Source organism: Leopardus geoffroyi, chromosome B3 (assembly GCF_018350155.1).
Source record: "Leopardus geoffroyi isolate Oge1 chromosome B3, O.geoffroyi_Oge1_pat1.0, whole genome shotgun sequence".
NCBI lineage: Eukaryota > Metazoa > Chordata > Mammalia > Carnivora > Felidae > Leopardus > Leopardus geoffroyi.
Genome location: NC_059337.1, coordinates 47,756,927 through 47,769,445, shown reverse-complemented (window position 1 = coordinate 47,769,445; position 12,519 = coordinate 47,756,927). Strand labels below are relative to the sequence as shown.

Genomic DNA, 12,519 nt, shown 5'->3' with positions numbered 1-12,519 from the left:
AAAAAAAAACACACACACAAAAAGATCACACCTACTAATAACAGTCATTAGATATAAAATTGGAAGAAAATATTTGCATTATCTATCACTGATAAAAGGCTAATAATCCCTCCTATGTAAAAAAGCTTTAAAAATAGAGGGTGAAAAGAAAAGACCAAATTGAAAGAGACGCATTAGGCAGAAGATTTGGACAGTTTTCACAAAAAGCTATAAAAATTTTCTTGAAACATTTGAAAATATATTCACTCTCACTTATAATAAGAGAAGTCCAAGTTAAAATTTACATTGACATGCCAGTTTTCACTTGAGATTGGTAAAAATGTAAAAGTACAAATACTCCGTTAGCTGTGAGGTAAGAAGTATTTTCATACTTTGTTGATAGCAGTGCAGACTGGGATTTTGATATGACTATATGCCAGGTTGGTACAGAACAGCTCAAGAAATGGCTTCTTTCCAGAAGAACAGGGCTAGGGAAGAGGAGAAGAGTTTATTATCTGAGCTACTTTGATCCCTTCTTTTCTTCCCACAGATCTCTGAGATCAGAAAGAGGTGGGAATTCCCATCCCTTTTCTTCCCATTTTGGGCCTACCTTACTGAAAACTTTATGGTCTTTCCCACCAAGACTGGCTTTTGAGAGGCTAAAGGCACCTATTAAGGAATACAAACCTTTTCCAAGACAGCAGGACTACAACATGGGAATTCTGTTTGTGATTATAGGAAACTGAGTATTTACTAACTCTCCCTTGTTCTGTTCCTTCCATAGCAAGTCATAGTCTTCTGGCTCAAGGCATGTGAGGGCAAGGCCAGGTGATTGGAAAGACCGAAATTATTTCAATAATTAAATAACAGTAATCCTTATTAACTGTGGTTTGTGTAAGACAGGCATTGTGTGAGAAATGTTATGGGGACATTTAATCTGTGGAATATGTGAAAAAGAATACTTAGAATGAATGGAAACTATTATGTCCTATATAAATACAAACTTTCCACATTAATTTATAACCATCACATTGTGCAGTCTTATGTATATGCATTGCTGATTAATATTTAGATTAATGATGCCACAAGGAAAGTTAACTAATCTGAACTCAACATGGCCCTGATTATATGTCATCATATTCAGGGTTATTTTGTTTGTGCTTGTTATTAGAGCTAGAATAGAAGGTGATGTGACAATTTATAATAATATAAGTCAAGCTTAAAAATGAATTATGCTGTTGGTGGCAGTGTAAAATGGTGCACACTGCTTTGGAAAACAGCATGATTTCTCTAATTATAGAGTTACCATATGACCCAACAATTCCACTCCTAAGTAAATACCCAGGAGAGTTGAGAACATGCCCACTCAAATACTTGTATATGATTGTTTAGCAGCATTATTTATAATAGCCACAAAACAAGCCAAAGGTCTGTCACCTAATCAATATATAGTGTTGTATATCCACACAATGGAGTATAATTCGACCATAAAAGAAATAAGAGTACTGATACATGCTACAACGTAGATGAGCCTTGAAAACACGGTAAGTGAAAGAAACCATTCACAAAAACTTCACATATAATAACATATGTATGCACATATAATAATATGATTCCTTTATATGAAATGTCCAGAATAGACAAATCTGTAAAGATAGAAAGTAGATTAATGGATGGGGTGCCTGGGTGGCTCAGTTGGTTAGGCATCCGACTATTGATCTCAGCTCAGGTCGTGATCTCATGGTTCGGGAGTTCGAGCCCTGAGTCGGGCTCTGTGCTGACAGTGCAGAACCTGCTTGTGATTTTCTCTCTCTCCTCCTCCCCCATTCTCTCTCTCTCTCTCTCTCTCTTTCTCCATCCCTCAAAATAAATAAAAAACATTAAAAAAAATCTTATAAAAGTAGATTAATGGTTACCTAGGCCTGGGGCAGAACAGGTAATGGGCAGTAGATTGGAGGAGAAAAAGAGAGTGACTGAATGGATATTGATTTCTTGAAGGTATTATGTGATGAAAATGTTCTAAAATTTGATAGTGGTAATTTGATGGTTGTACAACTGTAAATATATTAATAAGTATTGAATTGTACACTTTAAATATGTGCGTTGTGTGGTGTGTAAATTATATCTCAGTGAAGTTCTAAAAGAAGTGAGTTACCTGTGTGTAGTGACTAATAAGTTTTTTCCACATAACTAAAGTGTCTGTGACTCATTCCTGTGCATTGCTGGTGAGAATGCAAATTGGTATAAGAAAATAAAAGGGACTTTGGCAATATCTAACAAAACTACATTTTCATTTACTCTTTGACCCAGCAATTGTGCTTCTGGCAATTTACCCTGAAGATTTGCCTCCAGCAATACAAGCGTACATGTGGATTTTATATAATCGTAGTCCTATACTGTAAGGAAAAAAAATGTGTGAACTGTAGGTAGTTCAAAATTGACAATAATTATTGTCAATAAATTATGTAGTAATTTACTTTTTGTGATTTCAAATTATTAGACTCCATCCTAAAAAACTTGAATTATTTAATCTGTCTTTCTCTACAACCTGTGTGAAAATGTTAAAAAATAAAATGGTGGTAACAAAAAGCTGGCTTTTTGATTACTATTATTTAATATCAGACAATTCTAAGCATTTATGGCAGATAGCTGACATACAGCCAATTGTAAATAATAATTTTAATATAAGTTTAGAATTCAGTGTAAAAAATATTTTTTTTTGCATTTAAATGAAGTCTCTACACATTAATTTATTATTAAAAGTAATAAGATATTTAAGGAAAATGGCCAGTTTCCTATTTGAAGCAGGAAATGTACAAAATAAGCCTGAAACATCTTGTCATACTGTATAATAGGGAAGCGTCAAAGACTATAGAGTCTTGTCAACTTAAAGACTCAGGGTCCAATCTGAATAGCTTCCTACTGGCTAAAAATGGGAAAATTGGAGCTTTAATAAGGATAGTACCTACAATGGATTAAGACATGTCATATATGTTTAAGTACATGAGTTCATAGTGACTCGTAAAAATTTACTGGTCATTTTGGTGAAGGATGCTAATAAACCTTTTTTTTTTTTTAATTTGGAAAATGGAAAGATTTGAGTGTTTTAACTTGTCTCTCCTATAAGAACTGTACCTTTGGTCAGTGATAACAGTAGATGAAAAGTTTATTTTTATAGAACTATTCTAACATTTGGGAAAGGAATTACAAAATTAGAGTTTCACCATTTTGTAAGCTCTAATAAATTGATGAATATAATTGAACATCTTGGGTACTAACACCGGAGAAAAACAGCCACAGCATTTGCCTCCTGATATAAAACAAAATACTCCCTTGGAGTAATCTTGCTCACCACCTCCCAGAAAAAAAAGAATTGAACTTCAATCTGATAAAACATCTAAATTCAACCACTAACTTATAGAAAATATAGAAGAGGAAAATGTTAAATAACAGCAAGTAGATATAATCAGAAAAATCCTAGACTTTGGGAAACTTCACAGAACAGCTTATCAGTTTCTTCCCTCTCCCCTGTAAAAATCTCAAAGAAAAAAAAAACATGAAGGGACACATTTTGAAATTTTAAATAATTAAAATTAAATAAAAATAAAAATTGAAATTCTCATTTGCACTAGCCACATTTCAAGTGCTCAACAGCCACATGTGGCCGGTGGCTACCATGTTGGATACTGTAGATATATAACATTTATTACATATATAGTGTTACAAATACAACATTATTGCAGAAAGTTCTGTTGGATAGATAATAAAATTAGTTTCATGGGCCTCCATGAATAACATTTTTTATGCATACAGTATGTATATATAGTATAAATAGATAACATTTATTATGTATATACATATATACATATATGCGCACACATATATATACATATACATATAAAACATTATTGCAGAAAGTTCTGTTGGATACGTAAATTAGTTTCATGGGCTTCCATAACAAATTACCACAAACTGGGTGGTATAAAATAACAAATTTATTTCTTGACAGTTTTGGAGGCCAGAAGTTCAAAATCAAGGTTTTGGCAGAGTTACACTTCCTTTGAAGGCTCTGGGGAAGTATACTCCTTGCCTCTTCTAGCTTCTTTTGACGCCTACTCTTTCTTGGTTTGTGGCGGCATACCTCCAGTTTCTGCTTCCATCTTTACATAGGCTTTTCCCTTATGTCTCTTACCTCAAATTTCTCTCCCTTTTTTCTCATAAGGACACCAGTCATTGGATTTAGGTCCCATTCTAAATCCAGAATGGTCTCATCTGGAGATCCCTAACTATATCTGCAAAGACCCCATTTCCAAATAAGGTAACATCCACAGGTACTGGATGTTGACTTGGGCATAAGTTTTTTGGGAGAAACAATTTTAATGCACTACAGCTGTGCTACTGAAAATTAAAAGGTATTTAAGAGACCTATCAAGCAGATGAAATGCCTGGACTTTATTTGGGTCCTGATGCAAACAAACAGATCATAAAATTAAAAATTATGAGATGATTGTACATTTGAACACTGGATATTTATATTAAAAAGTTTTTGTTAACTCTTTCATGTAATTATAATGTAATTATGTTTAAAGAAAGAGCCTATATCTTTTAGAGGTACAGCAATATTTAAAGTTGAGATGAAGTATTATATTGGAGGTTGTTCAAAATAACACAGGAATGAGGAAGTGGGGAGGGATGTAGATCAGGGGCTATACACTACAGGTTGTTTAGCTGGCAGCCTGTTTAGTAAATAAAGTTTTATGAGAACATAGCCACACTCATTCATTTACTTACCATTTATGGCTACTTTTGAAATACAAAGGCAGAATTGAGTGATTGAAAACAGAGACCCATAGGCCTACAAAACCCTGAACTATTTACTATGTGGCACTTTATGGAAAGTTTGTTGACCCCTGGTACAGAGGAAACAAAGTAGAACAGAGATTGATAATAATTAAAATCTTTTTACATATGCTTGAAACTTTCCATATGTTAGATTTTCAGAAAAATAAATTTGACTATTTGTCTGATTTTAAAGTAAGAAAAAACTAAGCCTAAAAAATCCAAGTTAGTTAAAATATAATTAATAATGGTTTTAGGAGTAGAATTTAGTGATTCATCACTTACATATAACACCCATTATTCATCCCAACAAGTGCCCTCCTTTAATGCCCATCACCCTTTTAGCCCATCCCTGTAATACTCTGTTTTGAAGTCTGAAATGAATATGATGTTAACATTTGTTAAATCTGGGTAATAATAGCCTGGCTATATGAGTTTTATATTGTATAAATTAAGTTAAAATGTATAAGGGCAAACTACACATTTGAAAAAGTATTTGCAATGTATAACAATGGGTTGAGGGCCTTTATATATACAGAGCCTTTAAAAGTTGTCAAGAAAAAAAAAACCCCTCCATGTTTAGAAATAGAAAAATTAGAAAAGGACACATAGATGGTATTTTGCCAAAGAAAGGCAACTGGCCAAGGTGCATATGGGGGAAATGGTTTTAAAAAAAGCGAGACCATAATTAGAAGATGACTAATTAAAAAATTGGACACTCAGAATAAAAACTGTGTGTGTGTGTGTGTGTGTGTGTGTGTGTGTGTGTGTATGGGGGAGGTTTGAGGGAGAGAGAGAGAAAGTAAACTATAAGTATATATACATAGTTAAGATGGTAGCTTTGTTGTTTTTTGTATTTTGACCAATTAAGTTGTTTTGATGTAATATTTGAGAGTAAGCTGAAGTTTGTAAAATTCAACAAATGGAAAAAAGGCTAATCAATTTTGGTAATTGAGTTTATTGGTTAACTGTTAGAAATTTCTGTTTGTACATGTGTTTAACATCTTGCATATACTGATTGTTGAGATACTTCTCTAGAGGTTCTTAAACTTTGGCACACATTGGAATCACCTAGAGGGCTTGTTAAACATAGCTTGATCCCATCCCCAGAGTTTTTGATTCAGTGGATTTGGGTTGGGGCAAAGGATTTGTCTTTCTAACAAGTTCCCCTGTGATCTGATGCCGTTAGTTGAGGAAACCACTTTGATAACCACTGCACTACAATAAAAAAAAAACAAAAAAAAAACCCGGAAAGGATATATGTGTGTATAGCAACTAAGATCTGTCTTTGATGCATAATAAGAAAGTTATTCTCATTTAGTTTATGAGCAGTTAAATGTGTACGAGAACACATTCATTTGTTTTATAGATAATCATTTGAAACCTTTACCTTACGTTTGTAACTTGCACAGCTTTAATACATTGGAGATGATTGCATTGGTTTAGGTCTAGGTTTTCTGACCAAAACTGGACTCTCCAGGGACACCTGGGTGACTCAGTGGGTTAAGCGTCTGACCCCTGGTTTCAGCTTAGGTCATGATCTCATGGTTTGTGGGATCAAGCCCCACGTTGGGCTCTGCACTGACAGCATGTAGCCTGCTTGGGATTCTCTCTCTCCCTCTCTTTACCCACCCCCCCCCACCCGAACATGTGTGCTCTCTCTCTCTAAAAAATTAAAAAAAAAAACAACAAAACCTGGGCTCTTTGTAGTGTCTCAAATGGCAGTGTTATTTAGATGGATGAGAATGAGCCTCAGAGTAAGTGGAAATAGTGAAAAGAACAAATGGCGTAAAGAAAAAGTGTGGTTCTCCTCCTGTAAAATTAAGCAGGCAAAACAAAACAATATATTTTTAGGGAAACATATTTAGTAAAATTATTTTTAAATAGCAAGGGAATAATAAAGATTAAATCAATGTTGTTACCTCCTAGGGGATAGTATTTATATTCTATTACTTGTCTATATATGCATGATATGTTCTTTTTTTTTTTAAAGTATTGAATAAGAATAATAAAATACTAAAGTAAAATGCTCTGTTTCTTTCCTAGAAAAAAAATCTGATTAAGAATCCCTTAGACTCTTTCGTTGGTCCTGGTGAATAACCTAGGCCAGCACTGTCTGATAGAATTTCTGCAGTGATGAAAGTTTTTGTTTTTGTTTTTTTAATCTGTGTTGTTAAATATGGCTAGTTCCACCGAGGAACTGAATTTTTAATTTTAATTATTAAAATTTGTATATAATCAGGCACAGGTGGCTGTTGTCTGCTGTATCGTACAGCATAACTCTAGGCATTTTAGAACATGGGTTTTTTCCTTGAGTTCTTTGTTATAATAAATTATCCTACAGAATATTCAATTTTGGTTTGCTGAGATTTTGCTTAGGTCACTGACTTTTGACTGTTATGTTTTTTGAACTCCTACTTCTGCTTCTTGTGTTCAGTAGCAGTTTCATTTACTTTTTCATTCCTTATATTCCTAAAATTGAGTCTTCAGGGTCAGAAGCTACTGTCCTATAACGTTTATTGAAAACAGTAATATTTACTCAGAATATTATTTTAAGTTTTCATAGAATCACTTTTTTTGTATGTCAGTTTTATTAATTTTTCTGTTGATTTTATTTAAAATATCTCTCCCATTGACTTTTCTGAGCCCCTAAACAGAAGTCTTTTTGATTAATGTAGTTCATACCTTGAGTCATTCAGTAAGTATTACTTGCTTATTGTGAATTATGCATTCCTGAGTAATGGGGAATGATAGAGGAAATAGACTCTGACCTATGCTGTGAGTATTTTTGGAAGTATTTTTAGGAAGCAGAATGTGCCTGAGAGAAACACATCGAATATTCATATAATAGCTGGAGGAATGAGAGTAAGAAAGTGTATGACTGGGAAGGGACCAACCAAAAATACTTACATATTTCTACTTTGTTATTTTGTCACTTGATAGTAAAGGAGATCATCAAAATTCTTAGCACCGTTTTGGGGCTCCTGAGTGTTTCAGTTGGTTAAGCATCTGACTCTTGATGTCAGCTCAGGTTATGATCTCAAGATTCATGAGATCCAGCCCCGCGTCAGGCTCTGTGCTGACAGAGCCTCTCTCCCTCTCTTGCTGCCCCTCCCCCCTCTCAAGATAAGTAAACATTTAATAGAATTCTTAGCACTGTTGCTATTACCATCTAAATGTTGTGAATTTTTTAATTTGCACAATATTATGTCTCAAAAAGGTCTTGTAATATATGAATAACTTATATAATAAAAAAAAACCCAGCAACCAAATTGGAAAAAAAAAAAAAAGGATCAAAGGAGACATTCTATGAAAGATCTATGAATGGCCAGCAACACCTGTAAACTTGTTCAATGTCATTAACATTATTATCAGAGAAAAGCAAATTAAAACCACTGTGAGATAACACTGCACACTGATTAGAATGGCTAAATTAAAACCAACAATAACAACAACAACAAATGATAATTCTCAGTGTTTCCTGAGGACTTGGAGCAGTTAGAACTCCTGTGTTGTAAGCAAAAATGAAAAATGATACAGCCATCCTGAAAAAACAGTTTGGCCTTTTCTTATAAAGTCAACATATGCTTACCTAAATATGACTCAACATTCCCACTCCATGTAATTTATCCAAGAGAAATGAAACGTGTATACAATTTTTTTGTTGTTCATTGTAACCCTATTCATAACAATGGGAAACCACTCAGCAATAAAAAGGAACAAAATATTAATACATGCTTACTTATATGGCTGAATCTCAAAAGCATCAAGCCAAGTGAAAAAAGGTACTGCAAATGGTATGGGCCCTCCTAATGAAACTTCTCTATCCTAATGATTCTTATATCCTTTCTGCTGCTTATGTGAAAGACTGTGATGTTTATTGACTTTACCTATTTAATTTTAATGTAGTACACTAATATCTTATGTTGATAGCTTCTCATAGTGCTAGGTGTTTCCATATGTCTGATACTTGTCATATATAGTGCTTAGAAAAGCATTTTTAGGTCTTTAGAGTTACCTGCATACAGATGCTAATTGAAACCTTAAAAGTTTTTTGTTGGTTGTGGAGAGTGAAAAGAGCCATGGGAGTGTAAAATTGTTATGGTAAAGGCTTACATGTTGGCAAAAAAAAAAAAAAAAAAAAAAAAAAAAAAGGACCCACTTAGGCTGGTTCAAGTAAAGATATTTAGACCTTGGGAATCCAACATTAAACAAATATAGTTAGGTCTTATAGGGCTTGAAAAATAGGAACAGAGTTTTCTCTCTCCTGTAGGGACCATATAATCTCTTAAATTCATGCTCCCAGGTGGATATCTACTTTTGCTCCTGTTCCTTTTACAGACCAGCTTCCTTTAACTTATCACTTTGCCCAAATTCTTAAGACCTCCAGCTTAACCCACTATCTTTGTATCTGACTCTTGGGTCCAACTTGCAGGAGAGCATTTGGTGATTATTAAGCCAGTGGATTAACTAGTCGTGGATTGGCTACCCATGTCTCATCTCATTAGGGTTAGGGACATGGTGTTAATTCATACAAACATGTCTGCCTAGATTGCCTTCAGTTTTAGTGTAATCTTTATTTTTGAAAGACTGTGATGTTTTCCTACTATTCCAGTCTAGGAGGACATGTCTTTTTCTTGAGACTTGATCTTTGCTTTCTTTTTATGTAAACATAAATTTTGTGTAATTTTTAAATGTATTGTCCTTTTTTATTTTACTTATTGCTCTCTTTAACCTTTTTATCAGGTTATTTCTGCGTACATTGTTTTGCATTTCTGTATTTTTACTTTTCTATTTGTATTTAACATTTGAACTTCCATTCAAATATTTGAAGCTATAATTTTATACATACGCATTCTTTGTACGCATATTATTTCTACTGGATTTTATTTTTTTAAAATAAAGTTGATCGTGTAGGTATTTTTTTAATACTAACTCAAGTTTAATTTTGTAAGTCATCATTAAATGATTAATGTGGAGGAAATGTGCCTGTTACTTGTATGATCATAAGTCTGTGTATTTTTTTCTCCAAGTCAGCTTACAGGTTGTATTATTTGGCACCCAGACATTTTATGCTTTAAAGTTAGGTTACTTTCTGAAGTTCTTTTGGGAAATCTGAAAATGATTATTTTGTTTCTCAATTGAGACAGACACATGCCACTGACTATATAAGTCATCTATTAAATAAAGTGCTCACATTTGGATGACTGTGTTATTAGATGAGTGAGTCTCCTACTTAATTTTTTCTATTGGCACTTTACATTAAAACACCCTTCACTAAAATTAGCTCTTCAGAAAGGTGGCTGATAAATATATATTATTTATTTACTATATGTATATTTCTGTAATGAATGATGTGGTATAGTTATGGATTCTAATCCAATTTTAAAATGTCATTCATATAATGATTTGGAGGAAAGCATATACATTAATTTTTCTCAGATTATACTTTCAACATTGCAAAAGCAGTACATACATGCATAAATACTTACAGAAAGTTAAAAAAAATAAGAAAGTAAAAACACCATATTCCTACCACCTAGAGATGACACCATCAATACTTTAGTGTATATTTTTTGAGATGTTTTTCTGTATGTTTTATATATATACACACACACATACACAAACGTGGATTTCTTTACTAAAATTATACTATTGTACATGTTATTTTGGTATATGCTTTTTTAAGCTAACTGTTGTACTTTTCCACGTCAGCATATTTTTGTCTGATCTAATACCCAACACATACACCCATTTTTTCAGTTTTCTGAAAAATACTATTTGCAGTTGATCTGTCCAGACTGGGTCCAATCCAGGATGACTCATTGCATTTTTAATTATTTCCCCTAATATCTTTTTAAATCTAACCTAGTTCTCCCCTGCCATCCCTACCTTTTTCATAGTACTGACTTTTTGATTAGGCCTTGCCTTTTGTTATGTTTTGAGGGGGGAATAGGAGGGCATGTCTGGTTGCTTCCTCTTGGTGCCATTTAGCTTTTTCCTTCATATTGTGTATCTTTTTTCTCCCAGCTCTCTGTATCTTCTGTTTTAAATAAGTATATAGGGGCACCTGGGTGGCTCAGTCAGTTAAGCGGCCGACTTCGGCTCAGGTCATGATCTCGCGGTCCGTGAGTTCGAGCCCCACATCAGGCTCTGTGCTGACAGCTCACAGCCTGGAGCCTGTTTCAGATTCTGTGTCTCCCTCTCTCTGACCCTCCCCCATTCATGCTCTGTCTCTCTCTGTCTCAAAAATAAATAAACGTTAAAAAAATTTTTTTAAAAATAAATAAGTGTATAATTTTAAATCTAACTAAAAACATAACCTCTCCAATTACTCTTTCAACCAGATCAGTGTGGTAACTATAAATATTGAATGATTTTAATACTTGTCTTCATTTTTGTTCAAAGACTAGAAAAGAGAGATGAGTTTTCATAAATTATGTGTAAGTTTCTTAGTTTAGAATAAACTAATAAAAAGAGGAAATATAGATTCATTTATATCCACAAATACTATTATGTTTAGCCTTTGATAATCTATTTGAGTGTAAATCGAAGTTATCACTGGGATTTTCTTTAAAAATTTTTAATGAAGCATTTAAATTAAGATTTTCTTTAAAAATAAAATGATGTGAACTAGGTGGAATGCAATAATTTGTATTCCTTGCCTTATATTAATGTAACTATTATTGATCAAATCAGAACATTTTAATTAAAGAATCAAGCCTTAAAATTTACATCACCATAGGAAATGCATAATATTGCTTATTTCAAAATGTTCTAATTATTATTTTTCGGTAGATTTATTTGTCTATTTATCTATATTTATTTATTGCAGTTGACATACAAAGTTACATTTGTTTCAGGTGTGCAACATGGTGGTTTGATAAGTCTGTACATTATGCTCTTTCACCACAAGTGTACTTATCATGTGTCACCATAAAATGCTGTTACAATACCACTGGCTGTATTCCCTATGCTGTACCTTTTATCCCTGTGACTTATTCATTCCATAACTGGAGGCCTGTGTTTCCTACTTCCCTTCATTCATTTGCCCATTCCCCCAACACTCTCCCCTCTGGCAACCTATTCTCTGTATTTAAGGGTCTGTTTTTGCTTTTTGCTTGTTTGTGTATTCACTTGCTCTGTTTTTTAGATTCCACATGTCTTTCTCTGCTTGATGTGTTTCACTTATTGGCATAATATACTCAAGGCCATCCATGTTGCTGCAGATGGCAACATCTCATCCTTTTTTATCGCTGGGTAATATTGCTCAGTGTGTGTGTGTGTGTGTGTGTGTAAGAAATGTACCACATCCTCTTTATCCATTCATATATTGATGGACACGTAGGTTGCTTCCATATCCTGGCTATTCTAAAGCTGCATTAAACATGTGGGTACTATATCTTTTCAAATTAGTGTTTGTTTTCTTTGAGTAAATACCCAGAGGTGGAATTACTGCATCATATGGTATTTCTATTTTTAAATTTTTGATTACTGATTTTGATTACTGATTTCCACAGTGGCTGTACAGTTTACTTTCCCATTGCTAGTGCATGAGGGTTCCTTTTACTCTACGTCCTCACCAACACTTAACTATTTCTTGTCTTTTTGATTCTAGCCATTCTGACAGGTGTTAAGGTGATATGTCATTGTGGTTTTGATTTGCATTTCCCTAATGGTTAGTGATGTTGAGCTTCTTTT

At 33.5% G+C, this 12,519-nt stretch overlaps 1 protein-coding gene across 12 annotated transcripts in view; it reads left to right on the top strand.

The window, feature by feature from the left end:
* TCF12 (transcription factor 12) overlaps positions 1–12,519 on the top strand; it is a 382,310-nt gene that overhangs the window by 63,400 nt on the left and 306,391 nt on the right. The gene's annotated exons all lie outside the window — the stretch shown is intronic.